Raw genomic sequence first — 11,300 nt, 5'->3', positions numbered from 1 at the left:
TTCCCGCGCTCTGTCCTGTCAATCTCCTCGGCGCGCTAAAAGCACACCGGGCTAAACTTAGCTCCCTGGAGGCAATCTGTGATCCATCTGATCCGCCGGACAGCGAGCAGCACGGCCATGATGCACTGGCACTGTGAGATATTATATTATAGGCATGGATGCTCTATTATTAGATGATAAGAATAGAATATCTGCTGTGCAGTGTTTTATGAAGGTCAAAGAATTGAATCAGAAGCGGCTCGACGCCGACCTCGACTGCTTTGCATATCGTCACATCATCACGCGGGCCTTCTCGACTCGGGGAGAAACAAACACGACGTGTTTCAAAGATGGCCCCCGCGTGGGGATAAAACGCGTCGTCTCAACTCCGGCTACCTTTTAAGACGAGTGCGAACTCTCGATCCACGACATTTAAAAACCCCGGCTACGAACAGAAACACACACTCCCAAGAAAAGAAGCCCTCGTGACGCAGCGGCGTTAAACAAGCGCTCTGGTTTTGGACATAAATAGTGCGATTTAACTCGTAAATCACGTGGAGATTGTGCGTTTGGGCCGGGCGAGGCCTTCAAGTTCGCACACCCCTTCTGTAAACAGGTTCTCCCTCGGCCCCTCGCAACTGTGTGAGACACTCTGTGTGTGTGTGTGTGTATGTGTGTGTGTGTGCAAGGTTACCGGCCTTGATCCGTTTTTTTAAAAGGAGCCGTGCTGTAATCAAAAACAATAACCGCTCAAAGCGTAAACTCTTTCAAAGCCCCTCCCCCTCCCCATTGAAGTATGAAATAATATTCTGTGTGTGGGCTCCGGCCCCGAAACGCTGAGAACGCAAACATCTCACAATAAAGTTGTTTAAATAAAGGCCGCCTTGGCATAGATGGCCGGGAGATAGAGGACATGCTGCGTTAATTACACGCGCCCGTTAAAATAAACCGCCGGCGTAAAATATGACTCTGCCTCTCCCCGTTCTCGGGGATTTGAACCCATAAAATGTCAGCGAGGTGCGCACCTCACATGTGCTGTTTGGAGACCAAACACAACGGCGGCCCAATCGGGGTCGGAGAGAGGGAAAGACAAAGGGGGAGAAAGAGAGGAAAAAGGGGGGATGTGTGTGTGTGTGTGTGTGTGTGTGTGTGTGGCAGCACGATCCATGAAAAAAAAAAAAAAACACAACAGAGCTCTACAATCAACAAAGAAAGCAGTGTTTACTCTGCATTTAAAGACTTATGAATTCTTCTCGCCCCCGCCTCGCCGCTGCGTGGCTTTAACTGAAAAGGAGAAAAACAGCCCAGTTAAGCACCCGGTTTATTATTCCTCCAACTCGTGTCTGAGAAGTAATGTGCTTTAAAGGCAGGGCCAGTGCGCCGGTGCTCTCCTGCTCTGTATCTGTTTCAGCTCCTTTTTTTTTTTTTTGATCCCCCTCACCAGAGCGCTATATGTGTGTGTGTGTGTGTGTGTGTGTGTGTAAAGTGAGTAAAGTTACATCGCGGAGAGGCAGCGAGATGGATTATTTTTCCTGAAGCGTGGACTTAAGTTTCGGCTCTCTGCTGCTGGGTGGCCCACTCCTCTTTAGCCGTGTTAACATAAGAATAGAGGGGTGGCCAGAGGGGTGGAGGGGTGAGGCGGGTGGGGAGGGGGGAGGGGGAGGGGGGAGGCGGGTGGAGGGTGGGGGCAGACGGGGTAGCTGGTTTAAATTATTCTGCGCCTCCGCTGCTGCATAGCAGGAGCTGTTGTTATCCACTTAGAACATCAGACGATTTGTTCTCTCTCTCTCTCTCTCTCTCTCTCTCTCTCTCTCTCTCTCTCTCTCTCTCTCTCTCTCTCTCCCTGACCCCTGTGGGCGTCTTTACTCGGGACCCTTTTGTGCCACCGTTACAAACTCCTGCGTTAAATCTCTCGTCCAGGCTAAAGTGTGCAGCGCGTCCTCTGCCACTTGTTTGATTTCGCTTCCTCTCTTTCTTTTTTTTAAATGTAGCTCTAAAAAGCTTTGAAAATCACTTTGAAAAATCGGTGTTTTTCCGTCCCGGCATCGAACCTCCGTGTCTGATTTTGCAACGTTAAAAAAAAAAGAAAAAGAAAGTTAACGTCTTCTTACCGAAAAGCCGATCCAGCTCACCCCCCCCCCCCCCTCTCTCCCTCCCTCCCCCCTTCTGGTGAAAAGATCCTACCTCAAAAATCCAAATATGAAAACGTGACGCTCGCAGGCCCCCAGATGAGGAATGCAGTTATGAGGAGATGTTTGTATACATTCAGCCCGCGCCTTGGAGAGCGGCGCTGGTAGTCGAGCGCAGCTTAAAGACATCTGGATGCGATGAAATGCCATTTGTCTAAACAATCAAGAGTCTTACCGAAGCCACCCAACGTGCCGCTGTGCTTTTAGTACATACTTGTGCAACTGCGCTCCGAACACAGAGCGTTATTGACAAATATTTCATTGCGACAGCCTCGTGGGATCTCGCGACGAGAATTTTTTTTCTTCTTCTTCTTTTTCCTTTTCGCAGCATTCCAGCTTTTCGCTGTAAACATAAAGCATTTGTGACGGCTGCGTACTTGAGGATGGATGAGATGCGGAGAAGTTCCTTTCTGAGAGGAAGGTGGGGGCTTTTTGATTATAAACGAGACCGAGGCCAATAAGCACGATCGTAATCTAAATACCGAATAATCTCACCGACGGAAAACTGTGAATAATAACTCGCTCGTAGCGTCGCGGCGGCGTCCGTCGGCGGAGCATTCGGGAGAGGTTTGAAATGAACTTGACCTCGCGGAAAAGACGGCGTGTCGGGTTTTTGGATTCGGAAGAACACGGAAGCCAAACACTCGGAGAGGGAATGAGGCATCGTCTGTCAGAAAGAAATGCCACACCTGTGGATTTATTTTCTCCTTAATTCCATTTTAAACAAACGGTCTGGGCAGTCGTGACAGCCAGGCGCTCCGACTATGCCCGCGTGTGTGTGTGTGTGTGTGTGTGTGTGTGTGTGTGTGTGTGTGTGTGTGAAGGGGGCAGGCAGACATGACTGGGATAATAAGCGTCATGGAATCTAATCAGATTTCTAAGAGGAATTGATTGTTGCGAGGCAGCCGGTGCAGGAGTGGGGTTGACAATAAGCCGAAATATAAGTGTTAATTTTTATGCTAATCCTCTGGCATCTCCGTGTGATGCAATTTGGTCCAGCAGGCCCCCTCGACTTTGCGCGCCGCAGATATGAAATTGTCCCGCGCACAGAGAAAATGTCAGCTTGCCAGACCCTGAAAGCTTGTAATTTATTAGGTATGTTTCTATTAGTATGTGTCACAGTTGTTAGGGAGCCACATGCGCAGGCAGGCAGCCACGCCACCTCGTTCCCTGCTCCCTTCCTCCTTCTCTCCTTCCCTCCCTCCCTCCCTCCCTCCCCCCTCTCCGAATATCGCACTCTTTCTCTCCCTCAAACCCGCCTCATCCTCCTTTTTTTTCCCTCTCCATGTTTTATGTTTTGTTTTTTAAATTATTTTTTCTCCCCGCATTTTTTTACTTTCGGCACACACACACACACACACACACACACACACACACACACACACACACACACACACACACAAAGGCACACACCGTGCTTGTTCTTAAGATGGTCTCGGCTCAGTGGCTGCTACACTGGGGCCTTAATGTATTATCATATATCGGGTGGTCCTTGCCCCCTGGACAAAAGGCTATTTAATACAATTTAATGACATTCCCGAGAATGAGGGAGGGAAGGGGGTTTAAAAAAGTGAGGGATAGAGTAAGAGAATATAAGAGAGAGGGAGGGAGGGAAAGGGGGGAAGAGGAGAATAGAAAAAGAAAGACAGAGGCCCAGATGAAAATAGCATCTGTGTTTTTCATGGCTCGCCCAGGCAAACATCGCAGTGTAAAATGACTCTCTCTCTCTCTCTCTCTCTCTCTCTCTCTCTCTCTCTCTCTCTCTCTCTGATCTCTACCTACAGAATACAATGTAGTGGTATTCTGCAGGTGGGTGGATTATGATCCATAAATCAGAGGTGTAACCTTTAAAATTGTCCTGATATCAAACCCCATTTTTCATACTATTCAAGCAGTATTTTTTTTTTAGCTATTCAATATATTTACTGTACTTTGTAACACAACTCTGCACTGGACCTGAAAATGTCCCCAAAGAAAAATGTACATGCAACAGAACATACTATATTTATATGATAAGGAAACATGTATTTTCAAAACTGCTGCTGGAAAAAAAAAAAAAAAAAAAAAAGGTTTCATGGGTATTCATGGAGTTCGCTCCCGTCACAAAGTTTCATGAGTCAGCAAGCGTAATAACTATAATCAAATATTTCAAATGAACAACTGAAATAGTTTTTAAATACAGTGTGAACAATTTAAATGAGGAGTCAGATTTTGTTGGATGATATATTGGTGAATAACAACACAAACAATAATGACTTCTAGATTGGACAACGCTATGGGAGCGAACTGTCAATCACAGTAGCCCCGCCCCTAAAGAGTCCCCTGATTTATGGTCTGTTTGACTCTAAATGGACCATAATTTACTAAAACATAAACTCATTTTTACAATGTTTACTGAGGGAATACATCAAGAAAGAAGTAGAGTCATTTATATAGACTTCTATACAACCAGAGGAGTCGCCCCCTGGTGGTCAGGAGAGAGAATGCAGCTTCAACACATGAAGCATAGACTTCTATACAACCAGAGGAGTCACCCTCTGGTGGTCAGGAGAGAGAATGCAGCTTCAACACATGAAGCATAGACTTCTATACAACCAGAGGACTCGCCCCCTGGTGGTCAGGAGAGAGAATGCAGGTGTATTGGCTTTACTTTTCATATCCAGATGTTCCCGCCTAATTGAAGCTAGCTATTAGCACCCATGGTTGATGGGACCTGCATTAGTGATAGAAGAAGAAAAATAAACTTTATTTGTCTTATTAAATACTTTTTTACATACATACATGACATGGGTTCTGTGCAGCCTCGTACAAAAGCTTAACAAGATCTAACTTAGCTTTAACTTACATGTAAAAACAATATTAAGCACAGTACTAATTACAGCAAATTACATTAATTTTTTCCCTTCATTTTATTATCATGCAAGCAATATTTTATTACCGCCGGTTGAAGGGGTGGTGCTCTGTAACACAATATTGATTTTATCCTCTTTTTTCATATGAAAAAAAAGCATAAAAAAGGGCCGTAGTCCCCAACACCCCCTCCTCCAACTAAAGCACCTCAAAATGGAGAATTGTACCAAAATACAGTCCTTAAGTAAATGTGCTTTCCATCACCACCTGTTAGTAAGCACAGTACAATGAGTTTTGGCAGAGATGTCACCTGTGAGGGAAGATTCAGGGACAAACGATGTGTTTTCACATTTTTTTTTCCCAGCAAAGACAGTTTCTTCCCACAATTCTGCTCCATTCTAATTTTAGTCGTCTCCCTCTTCGTGTTTGAACAACGCTAAAATCGCTCAAAACTCATGTGTTGAGCGTTAGCAGAAAGCCAGTCAAAACTGTACTCAGCGGGCCCACAAACACACACACACACACACACACACACACACACACACACACACACACACACACACTGAAAGGTTTGGATGCAATTCACATATAGGTCAATTAAATGCAACAACATCTGCTCTCTCCCTACCATTTGCATATAGCATTCATATGTTAATGATGTCCCTTGTTTTTTTTTTGTGTTTTTTTTTCTGCATGTGTGTGTGCATGTGTGTTTGTTTCTCTGTGTGTGTATTTTTTTCTGTACTTCCTCCCCTCCTCCCAGTCTCTTTGTATCGCCAAACAAAAAGAGATGCAGAAAATTTGGATTCGTACTTCCCTTTTCGGGAAAAGAAAAAAAAAAAAACTAGCAGATACTCCCGTCCTATTTTCACTTCCTCTCGCCTGACGATTAAAGGGGAGGTTAGACGACTTGCCACAGTTGTTCCATTGCCGTGCCCCTGATTTCAACAAGAAGCCCCTTTAACAGCAGAGAAGACAAGGCCCTCTCTCTTCCCCAAGCAGCTTAATGCCTTATAAATCAATGATGACACAGATGGACTAGCGATAATCTATTTAGAATGCCTCACAGCAAATATTGTTGTGCAGATGATTAGACTGCCAGTTATTTTAACTCAGACCCCCTAAACCCAATCTTCCGCTTCTCGTAATGCTCCTCAGATTTATGGGCGGTAATTTGGGATTTGATATTTTTGTTATTTGAAAGAAATTTGGCAAAGAAAGACGTGCTCCAAATGGTGGAAATTAAAAGTGAAATCAGGTTGTGGCAGGGCAGCATGTGTCTATATGTGTGTGTGCGTGGGTGTGTGTGTGTGTGTGTGTGTGTGTGTGTGTGTGTGTTGGGTGGCATGGGCAGCTTGAGGAACAAAAGACATGAAGGAGGTGCCGGTGTCTGTGCCAAGGCCATAATGATAAGGCATGTTTCTTTAAAGAAGGGGGAGACAGACCTTCAGCCGAATTGTATCTCCAGGGCATTTGTGTGTGTGTGTGAGTGTGAGAGAGAGTGAGTGTGTGTGTGTGTGTGTGTGTGTGTGTGTGTGTGCGCTAGACAGTCGTGTGACACGAGGGGGGTTAATGGCAATCCAGGGTCTCTGCCCCGTTTCATGGTCGATGGGTCTCAATTTAGCGTGCGAGGGTGAGGACGAGGAAGAGAAGAGAGAGAAGCAGGAGGAGGAGGAGGAGGAGGAGGAGGAGGAGGAGGAGTGCAAAAATGAAGTGGAGGTTGTCAGACGTTGGCAGCTGCTCGGAGGCCCTGATAAATATAAGCCCTTATTGATCGGCTGAAAATGAAAGATCCCCGAGTGGCGTGCAGTATTTAGCTTCTTGTCTGCCTCGTGTCAGCGGTGGCCTTGCCCTGGAGGGATGGATTTCCAGCCGTGCCTCCGGGCACCGCGGCGCGCTCGCACGGCTTTGATTTCATCTTTAACCTTTTTCGGCTGCGTTCCCTTGACCTCTGCGGCGTCGCTCCCCGCCGAATTTGTGCGAGATCTTCATCTTGGCACGGACACCCACCACCACCGCCGCCACCACCACCGCCACCAGCAGCAGCAACCCCCCACCCACAGGTCTATATTTCATCCCCGCCTCCTCTTCTAATCTCTTTCTCTTCCGCTCCTCCAGGTGGCCCATCCCTGTGAGCAGTAGCCAGTGGCAGTGAGGGGCCACTTGATCCTACCAGACGGGTTGCACTCCAGTATGCAGTTGGTGTGTTAAGGTAAGCCCGCACGCCATCTTGCACCTCGACCCCCCTCTCCCATTCCTTCCCCTCTCTCGGTCGCTGAAACGTCCTCAACTTTGACTGTTTTTTCCACCGACGCTTCTCCCTTCATGGTTATTTGCTTCTCACACTGCGACGATTTAAAAAAAGAAGAAGAAAAAAACCCAACAAGGCACATACACACCAGTAAATGCACACATACGCTCACACACTCCAACTGTTCGTCATTCGCTCACCATTTAGTCTTATCCCCAAAGGCACTCTGTCTTAAACCAAAACACACACACACACACACACTCAGTCACACGGCTACAGTACACTGCTGCTATGTGCGCAGACAGAACTTGTAACAATCTGGATTGTGATAATCTATGATAATCATCCACCACATGCCACCTAAAAACGCACATGGGTGGCATTCAACACCCACACTGGCACGATGCTTCAGTGCATCTCGCCTCCCTCTGCCGCTCTCCCCAATGTCACTACCTCCAGCGTCAATGTCACCACTCGGCTCCTTATTTCTCTTTTATGTATGAGGAGGCTCGCGCGACAACACGCTGCGAAGGTTGGGGGGGGGGGAAGGAATCTTGAACAATTTATGTTTGGCATTAGTGTAATTGAATCCCACTCGTATATCAAAGTAAGAAAGTTGCGAGCTGGTTGGCGATATAAATACGAGGTAGGGATCCGTGAAAACGCGGATCCTTCCCTCCCCTTTCTCCCTCGTCTTCCGAACAATGTCTCCCATCTCTCTTTCTTTTTTTTTTTTTTCTTCTTCCCCTCTCCCCTCCTTTAGCTAGATGGATGATAAATTCCCAGCCAGAGAGCCAGCAACAGCTGTTGGCAGACAGGCCTGATATGAGAATAGCAGCATAGGATGAGCAGGCATTAAAAATTAATATGCTATTTAGCCTAGGTGTATTTTAGGTATTTGACATTTTCATGTCCGGGACAGACTAAATTTATTCATAGTACAGAAAAAAAATAAAAAATAAAATAAGAAGAGAGCACTGGGTGTAGGGAGGGGTGTGTCCACAGAATGCTAACTGAAGGCCACTCCGTCTTCATGCTCACCCTGTTTCACCTTGCCGAGCACCTCGCTGATGGAGAGGGTGGTGTTTGACTACACCTTCTGTGTATAGTGGGAACACACCAGTGGAAACCGTTCTCCAGCTACTCTCCCACACTTCCTGGTCCTATTGGTCCACACGTGTGCTAAAGGCTAAATCCAATCACTGTGAAGTGATGTCACTACTTGAAGGACTTCCTGATATCTGTTACCGCGACATTCAGAACCGATTGTCCTTTTTCTTATTCACGATATTTTAATATCGGTTTTGCTTTGAAAGAAAACGTTGGTATTGGAGGATGAGAGTATTGTTCCATCCTGGTCTCTTTGGCGGGTCGTCGGGTCGTCACGCCTGTGATTCTGGCGCTCAATGCTGCCTTTACTGTCCGTATGAGACGCACCCGGTTCAGACTACAATGTGGTGAAGTAGCACAGGAAGCGACAACGTGTGCGGCGGGAGGGGAGGGGCTTGTACGGATGGGTCAAACCAACGCAGGACTCTCACCCAGGAGACCGCTGTGCGAAACCAAAAGTCCACGTTGGCACATACGTAATGGAAAGTACTAAAGATACGTCAGATATGTAACGTAGACTTAAAAACTGGCAACAAATATACTGATTCTGACTTGAACCATCATCTTTTACCGCCGTACGTGACGAGTTCTGCGCTCCACTGATGTGTTTCTCAAGCTTTCAGCCACATTTCACGGACTTCCTCATTGTGAACATTGCTCCATTGTTTTACTATCTTTATTTGGGGAGTTGTTCCTGATCCGATGTGAGGTCCTGGGACAAGATGTCATGTGTACAGATTGTAAAGCCCTCAGGGGTAAATCTTGTATTTGTTATTTGGGCCTTTACAAAATAAACTGAATTGAATTGTCACAGAGACGGTTTAGTGGTTATTGCGTTGAGGTTTCCATCCAGGAGCAGAAACTCTACACTAGAGTTTCTCACAAACACTAGAGAGATATAAAGACTGGACATCGTCATGTGACCAGTACTTCATTCTTGGTCACGCGTTAGCAAGTGGACGCTGGATGATAATTTACATTTCCCTGACGAGTAACTCTTGCGGCCATGTGAGTAATACTTCTCTCTCAGAAGCAGACGATGGAAGTAATGTGACTTTACGCCACAACACCTCTTCAGAAGAAGGTCGGGTGAATGGTTTGCTCAACCGAGCATGCGACTTTGACTTCTTTGTGGTTTATTATATTGTTTACCGACAGTCAACGTTGGTTTCTTTTAACCATGCCACCATTCTTCTCCTGACCGTGAACGGTTGTGACTACAGGCGTCTCAAATCACAAAGTGTTTCATTGTACAATGAATTATCAAGTCTGAACGCTCGTTCCCAGACTTCATATCTCCGCTCCAAGACGAGGACACAGTGGGAACATTTGTGTAAAAATGGAGAAAACAACCCTCCAAGATGTACAGAACAGTTGAGTTTCATGTCGAAGAGGAAGAAAGAAATACTGTAGTCGAGTAGCAGTATCCAGTATTGTCTTTTATCCAGATTAGACAACTTAACACGCCAGCTGTCATTACACACACAATACTCAGCAATGCAAACTTTACATTCTGTTCAATTATAAACATGATTAAATGCAATTCCTCTGCAAAACACACCATACAGACAGAAACGTCTCATTTTGGCAATAAACGGGAATACGATGATGTTATTTATGTATTGCGGTCTTGACTCCTTTCCGACGGTCCAGGATCAGGAAGCTCCTCCGCCGCTCCGGGACACTGGACTCCTGGAGGTCCAGACAGCAAAAGTACAAGTCCATTGCTGAGCCATGCGAGGACAGTCCTCTCTCTCTCCCTTTCCCTCACCCTTAGTGATTAATGGCTAATGCTGCTCTAGTACATCTCTATATCCCTCCTCATCCCTCCCTCGCTAATCGTTGTGAAATCTTAGACATGGCCTGGATTTGGCCTCCTGGAGAAAGAGGGTGGTGGGTGGTGAGGGGGGGGATTGGATTGGATTGGATCGGAGGGCAATGTTCTCCTCCCACAGGATCCGTATCACTTTTGACTTTCTTCTTTCTCGACATGCCATCGCCTCGCTTGATTCAAACGGCTGAACACATGTTTTGCACACGTTGTTCGTGAAGGGTGAGGGACTCGACGTGTCCACACATCACAGTTCTGACAAACAGAAAACTGGAAACGCAACCTCCTGAGTGGACGTGAGATGAGAGCTCACAAAGAAAAGACTCTAACAAGTCAAGGGTATTGGGCGGCTGAGCAACCACTGAGCGGTGTGCATCCCAACAGTCGACTCTGGTAACCCAAACTCAGCAGTTTTACTTCCCATAACTTGTCCTAAGTCATATAAATGGGAATTACGGAAGAGGTGCAGCACGACTCACCTGACGAATGGCAATGGGCAACCGATAAGTGACATCCAGGAAACCCTTTGTGTGCTTTTTTACAGGGATGACTTCATAGATCATGCTTTGGACGATGTGTCGGTGGCGATGCATACAAACAGTTTTGCTTCTGACCTCTTGTCGAAGTCTGTACTCCGCATTTCATCAAATTGAATGTATTTGACGAAACATATCTTAACTCAAAGGTCCACTTACATTTTTTTAATTTTTTTTTATGACTACTTTCAATCGCAATCGCCGTCTCCGCCCGAGGATGGTTTATGGCGTCATAAACCATCTCTGGCTGTCGGCCGATTCGTGGTCGATGACGTCGCCGACCGGTTGGAAGAAAAAAACTGCATGAGCGGGCTTCAATTTGCTGGGGAAGACCCTGTGAGGGGGGTTGAAACCTTCACCAAAGCTAGTAAGTGGAACTTTAGTCAAGGTTACTTTGGCAAAGTATTATTTTCAAGGACCAGAAATAATTTCCCCCCTCGATTGACCTCAGAAGTGAAGGGAACGCGGCGTCGGCTAATTAGATGAATGGGCCGACATGACTCAAGGCTGGATTTAAACCCGTGTAATCACAACCCCGGCGCTTGCACCTGCGC

General features: G+C 46.4%; 1 protein-coding gene across 2 annotated transcripts in view; it reads left to right on the top strand.

The window, feature by feature from the left end:
* znf536 (zinc finger protein 536) overlaps positions 1-11,300 on the top strand; it is a 198,880-nt gene that overhangs the window by 68,266 nt on the left and 119,314 nt on the right. For both annotated transcript variants that reach the window (XM_068576100.1, XM_068576109.1), the window contains exon 4: positions 7,137-7,230. The gene's annotated coding sequence lies outside the window, so the exon portion shown is untranslated. The remainder of the gene's footprint in view (positions 1-7,136; positions 7,231-11,300) is intronic.

Source organism: Clinocottus analis, unplaced genomic scaffold (assembly GCF_023055335.1).
Source record: "Clinocottus analis isolate CAN_PGR_092001 unplaced genomic scaffold, fCliAna1.0.p SCAF_1, whole genome shotgun sequence".
NCBI lineage: Eukaryota > Metazoa > Chordata > Actinopteri > Perciformes > Cottidae > Clinocottus > Clinocottus analis.
Note: the sequence above shows the minus strand (reverse complement) of the source record. Positions and strands in the feature narration are given on the sequence as shown.